This window comes from Lolium rigidum, chromosome 7, assembly GCF_022539505.1.
Source record: "Lolium rigidum isolate FL_2022 chromosome 7, APGP_CSIRO_Lrig_0.1, whole genome shotgun sequence".
In the NCBI taxonomy this organism is placed as follows: domain Eukaryota; kingdom Viridiplantae; phylum Streptophyta; class Magnoliopsida; order Poales; family Poaceae; genus Lolium; species Lolium rigidum.
In genome coordinates this window covers 324,278,588-324,294,431 of record NC_061514.1, presented here as the reverse complement: position 1 = coordinate 324,294,431, position 15,844 = coordinate 324,278,588, and positions in this window count along the sequence as shown.

Sequence of the window (15,844 nt, the reverse complement as noted above, 5' to 3'; positions counted from 1 at the left end):
CTAAAGACAACAAAGCATCAACGCCCACAAAAAAATTGTGTTCTACTCGTACAACCATCTATGCATAGACACGGCTCTGATACCACTGTATGGATTCGTAGCATAGAAAACAAAAAAATTCCTACCGCGAGAACGCAATCCAAGCCAAGATGCAATCTAGAAGACGGTAGCAACGAGGGGATGAACGAGACTAACCCTTGAAGATTTCCAAAGCCTACGAGATTAGATCTCGTTGTTGCAGAAGATGATCACTTGCCGCTTTCAAAAGCGCGTAGAAGATCTTGACGGCGCCACAATCGGGCAGCACCTCCGTACTCGGTCACACGTTCGGTGTTGATGAAGACGGCGCCCTTCTCCCCGTTCCAGCGGGCAGCGGAAGTAGTAGATCCTCCTTGAATTCCGGTAGCACAACGGTGTGGTGGCGGTGTTGATGGAGATCTCCGGCGGAGCTTCGCTAAGCGTTTGCGGTAGAGGTGGAGGAGGTGGGGCGGCTAGGGTTTGGGAGAGGGGGTGGCCGGCCACTATGGGGTGCGGCCAAGGCTATGGCTTGAGGTGGCCGGCCCCTCCCCTTGTCCCTCATTATATAGGTGGAACCCCCAATAGTTGGTCTACAAGTCTTCGAATAAGACCCCAAACCAAAACCTTCCATATGACATGAAACCTACCCAAGGTGGGATTCCCACTTGAGGTGGGATTCCCACCTTTCCTTGGGAGGGGGTGGCCGGCCACCTTAGGTGGAGTCCACCTGGGACTCCACCCCCTAGGGCTGGTCGGCCAAGCTTGGTGGAGTCCCTCCGGGACTCCGCCTTCCATAGTGATTTATTCCGGAATTTCCTAGAACCTTCCATAAATGCACCGGATCATTTTCAAACTTATAAAATGACTTCCTATATATGAATCTTATTCTCCGGACCATTCCGGAACTCCTCGTGATGTCCTGGATCCCATCCGAGACTGTGAACAAAACTTCGAACTCCATTCCATATTCAATATCTACTAATACGACATCAAACCTTAAGTGTGTCACCCTACGGTTCGCGAACTATGTAGACATGGTTGAGACCTCTCTCCGACAAATAACCAATAGCGGGATCTGGAGATCCATAATGGCCCCCACATATTCAACGATGACTTAGTGATCGAATGAACAATTCACATACGATACCGATTCCCTTTGTCACGCGATATTCTACTTAATTGGGTGTGTCCATTACATCATTCATATAATGACATAACCTTTGTTATTAATAACATCCAATGTTCATGATCATGAAACTATGATCATCTATTAATCAACAAGCTAGTTATACAAGAGGCTTACTAGGGACTCATTGTTGTTTAGATAACACACATGTATCAATGTTTCGGTTAATACAATTATAGCATGGTATATAAACATTTATCATAAACACAAAGATATATAATAACCACTTTTATTATTGCCTCTTGGGCATATCTCCAACAACGGCGCCCGCAGGCGTTGCCGTGATCAGCATTGGCCACCGCCGGCATCAGAGGTAAAGGAAGGCACGGTGAAGGCCACGACCACGCCTTCGGCAAGGTAACGGCACCCGCAGGCGTCGCCGTGATCAGCATCGGCCACCGCCGAGAAGGACTTTTGCCCGGCCATACACCGCAACCCCGATGCAGCTGGAGCAGATAGGGGATGAGGATGAAAGCCGCCGGCTTTAGCCACCACCACCCGGAGAAGAGGAACATCGACGGTGGCGAGGGTTGTGCCCACCACCGGCAACAGCCGCCGGACAGATCGGGGAACCAATCTCGCATCCGACGCCGGGGCCTCGGCCAACTAGCCTGCACCGTGACACCACCATGGCGCCCGGCAGCAGCAGCTAGCGCCGCCACGCCGCTGCAGCAAGCGCCTCAGCCCCGTAGCCCTACCCTGACCATGGCCATGGCCACCAACGGACCCGAGGCTGTCGGCGCCGCTGCAGGGCCATCCCGCCGGAGGGGGCTGATCCCCTCGTCACCACCGAGGCGCCAAACTCGCCGGGGAGGGCCACGCCACCACGCCGCCGCCGAATGCCCACCGAAGAACGCCGCCGCAGCCGCGAGGAAGGGGAGCCGCCGCCTGGGGGAGAGGCCCCCGCTGCCACCGTCACCACCAAGGCTTCACCCGGCGGGTCCTCCGGCGGCGGCGAGGGGGGGTGGAGGGAGGGGGCACGCCTGGGGGCGGCGGCGCGGGAGCCTAACCCTAGGGTGCTGCCTCAGCTGCTGGCATATGACTAAACGTATTATATTAATATATCAATGAGTAATTTCGAATTAATGTTTCCTTCAATTTGCACCATTGTTTTTGTCACCACTTTTTGTCCTACAAGGATCGTCTACCTGCATGCCACCTTCATAAGAGCATGCCACATAAAAATACATGTTTTTTTAATTCTTACTCCATTAGCAGATGAGGCTGCTTTGATTTCAGCGTGCAATGTCTAACTTCATTGATATTAGTTGATCTTGAGCATGCTCTTCATCTTTCAGGAATGCTCTCATCGTTAATTTAATGGATTGCTATCCATCAAAAAATGGTCTATTTCATTACATTCTTCTCTTGCCTGTTGTGCTCTGACGGTAAGCGCGGTACTTCTCTGGCTCTATTTGAAATGTAATGGTTGTTTGCACTTCGACTTCCTTATTGACAAATTGCATGTGTAGACTGCCATTGATCAATCCCATTTTCATAGGGCAGTACTAAATTTACAATGGAGTCGTCAGGCTTTTGAACCTTGCTCTACAAGTTGAAGTTTGGATTTTCAGTTAATCATATCCTTTCAATTTATGAGCTGATGGACTAATACCTATGGTTACAGCCTACGAAGTTACTATATAAAGATATTTTTTAAAATTTAGCACGGCTGAACTCATTGAGTATGTAAACTTCTTATTTGAATGATTTTATTATATGTGGAAAAGAACCATACATCAATGTAAGAGTTGGCGAACATGGTTGTATTAATCTTACTATCGCATTGGCATTGTGCACTTCTTTCATCTTATCTATATTTTTCTACTGACCATACCGCAGCAACGCGCGGGGTATCATTTAGTTTACTTTCATAATATGAAACATAAAGTGGACCGGCAAAGCCCTCACACCTTTCCTCAACGCTAGCTAGAATAATCGTGCAATTTTGTCAGTTCGAACGTCAAATCTATAAGCCAAAAAATGCTGTAATTCCTTTCTAACATATAAGGATGGAAACAGATAGGGGAAAAAGACTTCTCCTGTTACTGTTAGGCGCCATACCAGGCTCGTCAGCAGTGTATTGCGGCTTAGTGTGAAAATAGAATGGACCGCGGCCCAGCTCCTGATGGCCTGCTAGTTGGGCCACACCTCTAGGTCCACACGGGGCCAGCCTAACTGCGGCCTGGCCCACCAGGCCCCTCACGCCATCCAATTCATGCACGCGCCACCGCACCTTTCCACTGGGTCACTCTCTCACTACTTGCTGTACTCCACGTGCGCCGCTGCATCTCTCCTCTCAGTCACTCTCTCCCCACTTGCTCCACTCCATGCGCGTGGCCCCCTCCATTTCATGTGTCGCCGCCCCTCTACCTCTCCACGGCCCTCACTCCGTCGTTACGCCATTTGGTCACTCGACATGCCATCGTCCCCTCCTCTCCATGGCCCTCCGTCCTGCCACATCGCCGCGTCCCACAGTCTGTGCCGCTACCCTCTACCTCGTGGACCCACCTTCCTGCCAACTGTGCCGCCACCTTGGAGCCGCTACTAATCCATCGCCGCCTCCACCTCTATGTCTATCTCGCGTCTGCATCGCTTAATGTTGTCAGCCCAGCCGTTGTTGCGACTAGCTACCGTCGGTGTTGTGAACGGGCGTCGAAGCTCGAGCGACCGGCGGGGCTCATGGTGGAACAACGGGGTGTAGTGCTGCACTGCAGCAAGAAGACAGTGGCGAGTGAGGATGCCGCCCGCCCGTTATATACTTTTCAGCCAATGAAACTATTATACTCCTTCCTTCCCAATAGTAGCTACATACATTCAGATTTCAATGATCCAAAGCTCAATTCATCTTGAAAGGAGACTCAAATACGCGGTATTTCCATGGCTTAGTCAATGGGAGACACCGGAAAAAACGTATTCACTCTCTTATTCAAGATGAAGGGTTGATTGTGTAGGATAACGTTGCATAGAAAACAAAAATTTTCCTACCGCGAACACGCAATCCAAGCCAAGATGCAATCTAGAAGACGGTAGCAACGAGGGGGTATCGAGTCTCACCCTTGAAGAGATTCCAAAGCCTACAAGAGGAGGCTCTTGTTGCTGCGGTAGACGTTCACTTGCCGCTTGCAAAAGCGCGTAGAAGATCTTGATCACGATCGGTTCCGGCGCCACGAACGGGCAGCACCTCCGTACTCGGTCACACGTTCGGTTGTTGATGAAGACGACGTCCACCTCCCGTTCCAGCGGGCAGCGGAAGTAGTAGCTCCTCTTGAATCCGACAGCACGGCGGCGTGGTGTCGGTGGCGGTGGAGAACTCCGGCGGAGCTTCGCTAAAGCTACGCGGGAGATATGGAGGAGAGGGCGGGCGGCTAGGGTTTGGGAGGGGGTGGCCGGCCTCAAGGGGGTGCGGCCAACTTGTGGCTTTGGTGTGGCTGGCCCCCTCCCCTATGCCCCTCATTATATAGGTGGAACCCCAAGTGTTGGTATCCAAGTCTTCGAATAAGACCCGAACCAAAAACCTTCCATATGGAGGGAAACCTAGCCAAGCTAGGACTCCCACTAGAGGTGGGAGTTCCACCTCCCATATGGGGGGTGGCCGGCCCCCTAAGGGGGAGTCCACTTGGGACTCCTCCCCCACTAGGGTTGGCCGGCCATGGAGGTGGAGTCCCATGTGGACTCCACCTTCCTTGGTGGTTTCTTCCGGACTTTTCTAGAACCTTCTAGAACCTTCCATAGAACCTTCCGCGTCAATTTAATTCACATAAAATGATATCCTATATATGAATCTTATTCTTCGGACCATTCCGGAACTCCTCGTGATGTCCGGGATCTCATCCGGGACTCCGAACAAATATTCGAACTCCATTCCATATTCAAGTACTACCATTTCAACATCCAACTTTAAGTGTGTCACCCTACGGTTCGTGAACTATGCGGACATGGTTGAGTACTCACTCCGACCAATAACCAATAGCGGGATCCGGAGATCCATAATGGCTCCCACATATTCAACGATGACTTTAGTGATCGAATGAACCATTCACATACAATACCAATTCCCTTTGTCTCGCGATATTTTACTTGTCCGAGGTTTGATCTTCGGTATCACTCTATACCTTGTTCAACCTCGTCTCCGACAAGTACTCTTTACTCGTACCGTGGTATGTGGTCTCTTATGAACTTATTCATATGCTTGCAAGACATTAGACGACATTCCACCGAGAGGGCCCAGAGTATATCTATCCGTCATCGGGATGGACAAATCCCATTGTTGATCCATATGCTTCAACTCATACTTTCCGGATACTTAATCCCACCTTTATAACCACCCATTTACGCAGTGGCGTTTGGTGTAATCAAAGTACCTTTCCGGTATAAGTGATTTACATGATCTCATGGTCATAAGGACTAGGTAACTATGTATCGAAAAGCTTATAGCAAATAACTTAATGACGAGATCTTATGCTACGCTTAATTGGGTGTGTCCATTATATCATTCATACAATGACATAACCTTGTTATTAATAACATCCAATGTTCATGATTATGAAACTAATCATCCATTAATCAACAAGCTAGTTAAGAGGCATACTAGGGACTTCTTTGTTTGTCTACATATCACACATGTACTAATGTTTCGGTTAATACAATTATAGCATGATATATAAACATTTATCATAAACATAAAGATATAAATAATAACCACTTTATTATTGCCTCTAGGGCATATCTCCTTCGATCTCCCACTTGCACTAGAGTCAATAATCTAGATTACATTGTAATATACCTAACACCCATGGCTTTCTGGTGTTGGTCATGCTTTGCCCTAGGGAGACCTTTAGTCAACGGATCTGACATGCTCAGAAACGTATGTATTTTGTAATTCATTTGCGTCTCAACGTATCACTCTTTTTCAAATGAGTCGGCATTAAATATGTTTGGTCTTCTGGTGGAACCTTAATTCCGCGGTCTGAAATAAGTCACTAATATTGTCACATACAATATAGTTTCAAAATTCTGACACTATCGGAACTACACCAAGTTCTCAAAGAACTTCTTGACTTAACATCCTCAGTCATTGTCAAAACAATGACATACTCTGCCTTTCGTTTGTAGAATCCGTCACAATATTTAGAACTCTTCTAAATCTAACATAGACAACTTCTAGCTCATTGTGCTACCTTTAAAACAACACTTAGTCTAATTTGAGATTGAAATTCTATTTTTATATGTGACAAAACAAATATCGGTGTAATCACATTACAGCGATTTGTTTGTCATTTCTCCATACAAAAACATATATATATCCTTGGTTGTTCTAAAGTACTCAAGGATACTCTTACTGTCGTCCAATGATCATCTCATGAATCATTCTGGTATATGCTCGTAACATTTTAGCGCACAGGTCATCTGATTGTGTACATATTATTCGTGAACCATAATCACTCATGTATTTTTACTCATTGAGTATCAGATACACTCAAGTCTTGTTAAAACTTCACATGACAAGAACATTTTCTTAATATTTCTATATTGAACTATTTCAATATCCATTCTATGTACTTTGACTTAAACTTATTTTGTGTTTCAATCTATCTTCATAGATCTTGACACTAGATATGTTTCAGTCCATATCCTTTCATTGAAATTAATTTCTCAATGAAACCTTTTAATCAAGTATATAATTACATCATTTATAACCAACTATATGTCACCTACATAAAGTATTATAAATGTGTCTTAGCGCTCCCACTTAATTTCTTGCAAATGCAAGCCTCTTCATCGTCTCTGATGAAATCAAAAACTCTTTGACTATTTCATCTGGTGAAGATTCCAACTCCGTGATACTTACTTCATCCAATTGAAGTTCGTATACCTATCTAGTATTCCATGGACCAGCAAAACTCTTGGTTGTATCTTGTATACACCTTTAATACACACTTCTGATAAGTAATGTATTTTGCCATCCTACTAACATATCTCATAAAGGAAATATGTAGTGATTACTAGAATAATCCATATAGACTTTAAGCATTGCTACGGAAGATCTAATCTTGTCGTAGTCAACTCTTTGAACTTTGTCGTAAACAACTTTTCGACAAGTCAAGCTTCTTCAAGGATATTTCATCCAAGTCCATCAATTTTATAGATCTATTTACTTTCAAAAAGTATTCATCTATCTTGGATTTCATGGCGTATAGCCATTTTAACGGAGTCAGGGCCCATCATAACTTCTTTGTTTGTAGTTGGTTTATCATTGTTTCAAAATCAATCCTTTGTCCACAAATCATTTATTTGATCACAAAGTAAACCATACCTACAAGGTTCAATATGTACTTCGATCTCCATGGCTAAAACACTTTGTAGTCATGGGAGCCATGATCGTCGTGGCCGCTTCCGAAACCAATTCCGATGCTGCGCTACTCTGATCATTATGCTCAGGTTCATAAACCTTATCAAATTATATTGTCCTCCCACTCAAATACTTCACTAGAAACAATTTCTCGGAAATAAGAAACATTGACAAACACTTTTATCTTTGTCTCGTGGGAAGAATTCCCAATTAAATCTCTAGGATAACCAACAAAGACATTCATCCGATTTTGGTTGTAAACTCTTATACCAAAATTTAATGAAAATACTATTAGGGTTTATACCCATACCATAACTTGTATGGTGTCATTTCAACGGATCATGATGATGCTCTATTCAGTGTAAAAGCGGTAGTCACTAAAGCATAATCCACAAAAATATAATGGCGTCATAATATTTTATCTCATCATTAATCCAACAAGGTTTGGATACATCTCTCGGATATTATATCATCATTATGATGCTCCAAGAAATGTGAGTTTGTAGAACAATTTCATGACTCTCTTAGATGTTCGCTAAAATTCGTAATTCAAATATTTTCACCATGATCCAATCACAGATATTTGACTTTTCTATTACGATGATTTCCACTTCATGCTGAAATTTATTTGAATCCATTCAAATGTTTCAAACTTCTTCCTTATTGAATATATCCACATATATACTCAATTCATTTTTGAAAGTTTTCATGAAGTATAAGAATCTCCCGCACACAACTATGTCTAGTGAACCACATACATCATCATGTATTTTTCCACTAAGTTAGTTGCCCGTTCAACTCTTGGTATGAACGGTATTTTAATCATTCTCTTTAGAAAAGATTTGCAAGCGCCAAATGATTCAAAAATCAAATGACTCCAAAAATCCATTTACATGGAGTTCCTTCATGCGTTCCTTTCTAACATGACCTAAATAGCGGTTCCACAAATAAGTGGAATTCAAATCATTTGCCTTATGGCATTTTAGCGTCAGTGTTATGTATGTGTGTTTCACCATTAAGATTTATAATAACTTATCCATCATACATGGAGTAATGTCATAATTTGAACAACTCATTGTTTTCATTTGACAAGAGCAAAATAACAATTATTAAGTTCTTTATTATAAATTCTAAGGGCTAGATAGAATGCCAACGACGAACATAATAACACTTTATTTTGTTCCAGACGTGTATTCCTATCATATTCCTTGTCAGTCACTTAGGCCATTATATTCTTGTATTGTGTTGTTTTGTATGACACTTCATACCAACAAATATAGTACTAATACCCAAGAATTTCATAGTGTGACCTAACTAGGAATACAACCATAACATGTATATCATTTATATACACCTGAGCTAGACTTTCTAGTCTTTTCTTTCTTTCTGCCAAAATATCTTTTGCAGTTTCTATTTTAGCTTTCCTCATTATTCAGAAAAACACTTCAACATCAATAACTTCTAGGTTTGTTGGTCTAATACCAATAACCTTGAGGTTCTTACTTTGAAGTTGATCATCATATGACAAGTGTTTCAGATTTCACTATTAGTAACTTTGTAATATGATGAACAATTTCACTCATAATTTTATCCATTGTATCATGATGACTTTCTGAGACCATGTCTGTACATGCTAGGCTCGTAAAGTTTTAACCTTGGTATTCGCATGTGCAAATCTGTCTTGCACCCGTTGTATGCACACGTAGAATCTATCACACCCGATCATCACGTGATGCTTCGAAACGACGAGTCTTAGCAACGGTGCATACTAAGGATGATAACTTCATGGATATGCGAATATTATTAGTGCCCCAAAAGTTGGAGGATTGTGACGCCTGGCGTCTTCAACCTTCATACATTCCCATAAAACTTATGAGTTTATGTATTCTCACCAAATTTATATTCTATCATCTTGCAATAAGGTCTTAGATATCACATATATCTCATACCTTGATTATTTCTGAAAACTAAATTTTCAGCTCCTTACTTTTCAAACAGATTTGAACTTCAAGTTTCACGGAGACAAGATAACTTTAGGTACTAATTGAAACCATAGCTTATTGAATCAACAATATGAGGTTTACTAAAAGTTTGCAATAGGACTTAATCAATTCTTGATTCTTTAACAATACGGTACCAATCCGTAAAGTTTCTTATCAGATTTTAACAGTATTTCTATCTCAATTACAAGACTAGCGCATAGTAGTAAATGGATGCCAATACTACAAAATTAATTCAAAATACTACTCAGACTAAGCTCATGATAAATAGTTCATGTTTTAATCTAATTACTAATGAACTCCCACTTAATACAACATCCCTTATAGTTGTTAAGTGGTACACGATCCACATCCACTACACCAAAACCGATCATCACGTGAGATGATGTAGCTTCAATGGTGAACATCAACATGTTGATCATATCATCCATATGACTCGTGTTCAACCTTTCGGTTTCCGTTGTCCCGAGGCCATGTCTGTACATGCTAGGCTCGTCAAGCAAACCCAAGTATTCCGCGTGTGCAACATGGCTTACACCCGTTGTATGTGAACGTTGAGTCTATCACATCCGATCATCACGAGATGCTTCGAAACGACGAACTGTACAACGGTGCATACGAGGGGAGAACACTTTATTATCTTGATATTAATGTGAGGGATCATCTTATAATGCTACCGTCGCGATCTAAGCAAAATAAGATGCATAAAGGATTAACATCACATGTAGTTCATATGTGATATGATATGGCCCTTTTGTCTTTGCGCATTTGATCTTCATCTTCAAAGCACGGACATGATCTCCATCATCAACGGGCATGATCTCCATCATCGTCGGCGTAGCGTCAAAGTTCATGGCGCCGTCTTCATGGTTGTTCACCTCATGTAGCAACTATTACAACTACTTTGAAATACTACTCAACATGAAATTTAAAGACAACCATAAGGCTCCTGCCGGTTGCCACAATACAATAATGATCATCTCATACATATTCATCATCACATTATGGCCATATCACATCACCAAACCCTGCAAAAACAAGTTAGACGTCTCTAATTTGGTTTGCATATTTTACGTGGTTTAGGGTTTTCGAGTAAGATCTAATCTACCTACGAACATGAACCACAACGGTGATACTAGTGTTGTCAATAGAAGAGTAAATTGAATCTTCACTATAGTAGGAGAGATAGACACCCGCAAAGCCTCTTATGCAATACAAGTTGCATGTCGAACGAGGAACAAGTCTCATGAACGCGGTCATGTAAAGTTAGTCCGAGCCGCTTCATCCCACTATGCCACAAAGATGCAAAGTACTCAAACTAAAGATAACAAGAGCATCAACGCCCACAAAACCATTGTGTTCTACTCGTGCAACCATCTATGCATAGACACGGCTCTGATACCACTGTAGGATAACGTTGCATCGAAAACAAAAAATTTCCTACCGCGAACACGCAATCCAAGCTAAGATGCAATCTAGAAGACGGTAGCAACGAGGGGGTATCGAGTCTCACCCTTGAAGAGATTCCAAAGCCTACAAGAGGAGGCTCTTGTTGCTGCGGTAGACGTTCACTTGCCGCTTGCAAAAGCGCGTAGAAGATCTTGATCACGATCGGTTCCGGCGCCACGAACGGGCAGCACCTCCGTACTCGGTCACACGTTCGGTTGTTGATGAAGACGACGTCCACCTCCCGTTCCAGCGGGCAGCGGAAGTAGTAGCTCCTCTTGAATCCGACAGCACGACGGCGTGGTGTCGGTGGCGGTGGAGAACTCCGGCGGAGCTTCGCTAAAGCTACGCGTGAGATATGGAGGAGAGGGGGGCGGCTAGGGTTTGGGAGGGGGTGACCGGCCTCAAGGGGGTGCGGCCAACTTGTGGCTTTGGTGTGGCCGGCCCCCTCCCCTATGCCCCGCATTATATAGGTGGAACCCCAAGTGTTGGTATCCAAGTCTTCGAATAAGACCCGAACCAAAAACCTTCCATATGGAGGGGAAACCTAGCCAAGCTAGGACTCCCACTAGAGGTGGGAGTTCCACCTCCCATATGGGGGTGGCCGGCCCCCTAAGGGGAGTCCACTTGGGACTCCTCCCCCACTAGGGTTGGCCGGCCATGGAGGTGGAGTCCCATGTGGACTCCACCTTCCTTGGTGGTTTCTTCCGGACTTTTCTAGAACCTTCTAGAACCTTCCATAGAACCTTCCGCGTCAATTTAATTCACATAAAATGATATCCTATATATGAATCTTATTCTCCGGACCATTCCGGAACTCCTCGTGATGTCCGGGATCTCATCCGGGACTCCGAACAAATATTCGAACTCCATTCCATATTCAAGTACTACCATTTCAACATCCAACCTTAAGTGTGTCACCCTACGGTTCGTGAACTATGCGGACATGGTTGAGTACTCACTCCGACCAATAACCAATAGCGGGATCTGGAGATCCATAATGGCTCCCACATATTCAACGATGACTTTAGTGATCGAATGAACCATTGACATACAATACCAATTCCCTTTGTCTCGCGATATTTTACTTGTCCGAGGTTTGATCTTCGGTATCACTCTATACCTTGTTCAACCTCGTCTCTCGACAAGTACTCTTTACTCGTACCGTGGTATGTGGTCTCTTATGAACTTATTCATATGCTTGCAAGACATTAGACGACATTCCACCGAGAGGGCCCAGAGTATATCTATCCGTCATCGGGATGGACAAATCCCACTGTTGATCCATATGCTTCAACTCATACTTTCCGGATACTTAATCCCACCTTTATAACCACCCATTTACGCAGTGGCGTTTGGTGTAATCAAAGTACCTTTCCGGTATAAGTGATTTACATGATCTCATGGTCATAAGGACTAGGTAACTATGTATCGAAAAGCTTATAGCAAATAACTTAATGACGAGATCTTATGCTACGCTTAATTGGGTGTGTCCATTATATCATTCATACAATGACATAACCTTGTTATTAATAACATCCAATGTTCATGATTATGAAACTAATCATCCATTAATCAACAAGCTAGTTAAGAGGCATACTAGGGACTTCTTTGTTTGTCTACATATCACACATGTACTAATGTTTCGGTTAATACAATTATAGCATGATATATAAACATTTATCATAAACATAAAGATATAAATAATAACCACTTTATTATTGCCTCTAGGGCATATCTCCTTCAGATTGAAGGCCATGAGCAACTCAAGTCTTACATTACTAATTATTATAATGGTCTGTTTGGTCCTCCGGAGGAAAGTACTTTCTCTCTTAACGAGGACTTAATGGATGATTTACCCCAAGTTTCTTTGGAAGAAAACGGCTTGCTAACCGCACCTTATACTGAGGAAGAGGTTAAGAAGGCAGTTTTCCAAATGGAATGCAACAAAGCACCGGGTCCGGATGGGTTTCCAGCAGAGTTTTATCAAACCTTCCGGGATACTTGTTAAATCGGACCTTCTAGATTTGTTCGAGTGATTTACACATTGGACAACTAGAATTATTTCGTCTAAATTTTGGTGAAGTTATCTTGTTACCGAAAATTAATGAGGCAGAAAGGATCCAACAATATAGACCCATTTGCCTATTAAATGTAAGTTTCAAGATTTTCACGAAAGTGGCCACCATTAGACTTAATACGGTTGCGGATCATGTTGTTTTACCATCGCAGACAACCTTTATGGAAGGACGTAATATCCTTGATGGAGTGACGGTTTTGCATAAGACGGTACATGAGATGCATTCTAAGAAATTAAATGGGGTTATTTTAAAACTTGATTTTGAGAAGGCGTATGATAAAATTAAATGGTCTTTCCTTCAACAGACACTCAGGATGAAAGGCTTTTCGCCTGAGTGGCGAGCTCTAATTAATGATTTCGTGTATGGAGGTAGTGTTGCAATCCGGGTTAATGATGACACCGGACACTACTTCCAAACACGAAAAGGGTTACGCCAAGGAGATCCGCTATCTCCGATGTTGTTTAACATCGTAGCGGATATGTTGGCGGTACTCATAGAGAGAGCCAAGTCTGATGGTCAGATTGAAGGTGTGATTCCACATCTGGTTGATGGTGGCTTATCTATCCTTCAATGCGCTGATGACACAATTCTTTTTATGGATCACGATCTTGAAAAAACTTGAAATCTGAAATTAATTTTAGCAGCTTTTGAGCAATTATCAGGATTGAAAATTAACTTCCATAAAAGTGAATTGTTCTGCTTCGGTGATGCCCAAGACGATGTAGCTCTGTATACAGAGTTATTTGGTTGTGGGCAAGGCCAATTTCCGATTCGTTATTTGGGTATTTCGATTCACTATCGGAGACTGACAATTGCGGAATGGAAATTAGTGGAAGAAATATTACAAAAACACCTCAGTAGTTGGAAAGGTAAATTGTTGTCCCTGGGTGGAAGATTGGTACTCATTAATTCGGTACTAACTAATATGGTACTGTATATGTTATCATTCTTCATCCTACCGAAAGGAATTCTGCATAAACTCGATTATTATCGATCCAGATTCTTTTGGCAAGGGGACAACGAGAAAAAGAAATATTGACTGGTTAAATAGAGTATAGTTTGTAGTCCCAAAGATCAAGGAGGGCTTGGAGTTCATGACCTGGAGGTCAAGAATTCAGCTCTTCTGGGTAAATGGCTTTTTAAGCTACTTACCGAGGATGTGATTTGACAAACTATACTTCGGAGAAAGTACATCGGCTCGAAGACATTATCTTAGGTGGTTTGGAAACCTGGGGATTCACACTTCTGGGCTGGTCTTATGGTGACAAAAAATGTCTTTTTTCGACATGGGACTTTCTCCATTAAGAATGGAGCACAGATACGGTTCTGGGAAGATGCTTGGCTCGACAATGCACCCCTAAGTGAACAGTATCCCGCTTTGCATAGAATTGCGCGTCGCAAAGGTGATACCATTGCAACTGTAATGGCTACTTCATCCCCGAATGTGACGTTCAGACGGGTTTTACTAGGACAAAGGCTTGTGGCATGGAACAATCTAATTCAGCGGCTTGGAGATATTCAGTTATCGCCAGAGCCAGATGAATTTCGATGGAATCTCCATGTAGATGGTACTTTTTCTGTAAAATCTTTATACAATGCGATCTTGCTTTCTGATTTACCGGTTGATAATAATAAAAAAAATTGGAAGATGAAGATACCATTAAAAATTAAAATTTTTGGATGGTACCTTCGTCGCGGGGTTATCCTAAGACAATCTTGTTAAGCGGAATTGGCACGGAAGTACACGATTTGTCTTTTGTCATCATGATGAAACCATCAAACATTTATTCTTCCAGTGCCAGTTTGCGAGATCTATATGGTCAGTCATCCAAGTAGCGTCTACCTTGTATCCGCCGACTAGTGTCGCTAATGTCTTTGGCAATTGGCTTCATGGTATTAACTCAAGGTTTAAAATGCTTCTTAGGATGGGGGCGCTAGCGATTATCCGGGCGCTCCGGCTATGTAGAAATGACAAGATCTTTAATGACAAAAAATGCTCTTTGTTGCAGGTCATCTACAGATGCATAGGTATTCTCCGTTCGTGGTTACCTCTTCAGCGTGTGGAGAACCGAGACCTATTTACGGAGGTCTGTACACGGTTGGAGAATACGGCGAGGGATACTTTTTCCCTACATGGGTGGCAACATAGTCTACGGATAGTAGCTCCACATACATCTTAGGCGTCATATGATTCATCGTTCCGATATGTATTTCGCCTTTTTTTTATTTTTGTTACTTTGGACTCTTGAGACAACAAATGGCTGTATTCATCCTGGTTATGCAGAGGCTGGATGTAATTGCTTCTTGAAGTAATAAAGCATCCTTTATCGAAAAAAACATTTAGATTTTGTCAAATCTTTGACACTTTTGGTGGGAAGGACGGAGTACACGTTTTCTAAGAGCGAAAGTACATTGTAAGCATTGCATGCTAGCTGTATTTAAGCAGGAAATAGCACCCGGTTGGATCACAAATACCATGAGATTTCTACTTTATATATGTCTCAATTTGTAACTTTGCTACATTAATGGTGCAGAACGGCTGCAGGCCACTTCACTAGTTGATCAAATGAGACATCTTAATAATGGAAAAATATGCCAGGATATTTTGGCTGGTTCTTATTACGATTTTAGATACCGGGTGATTGTAATAAATATACACTTTGAATATCTTTTTAAATAAAAGACATGGCTATGTGCATCTATTGATACAGAGGTCGGGGCTCTGCTCCCATATCGAAAAAAAATACTAGTCTGAGAATAA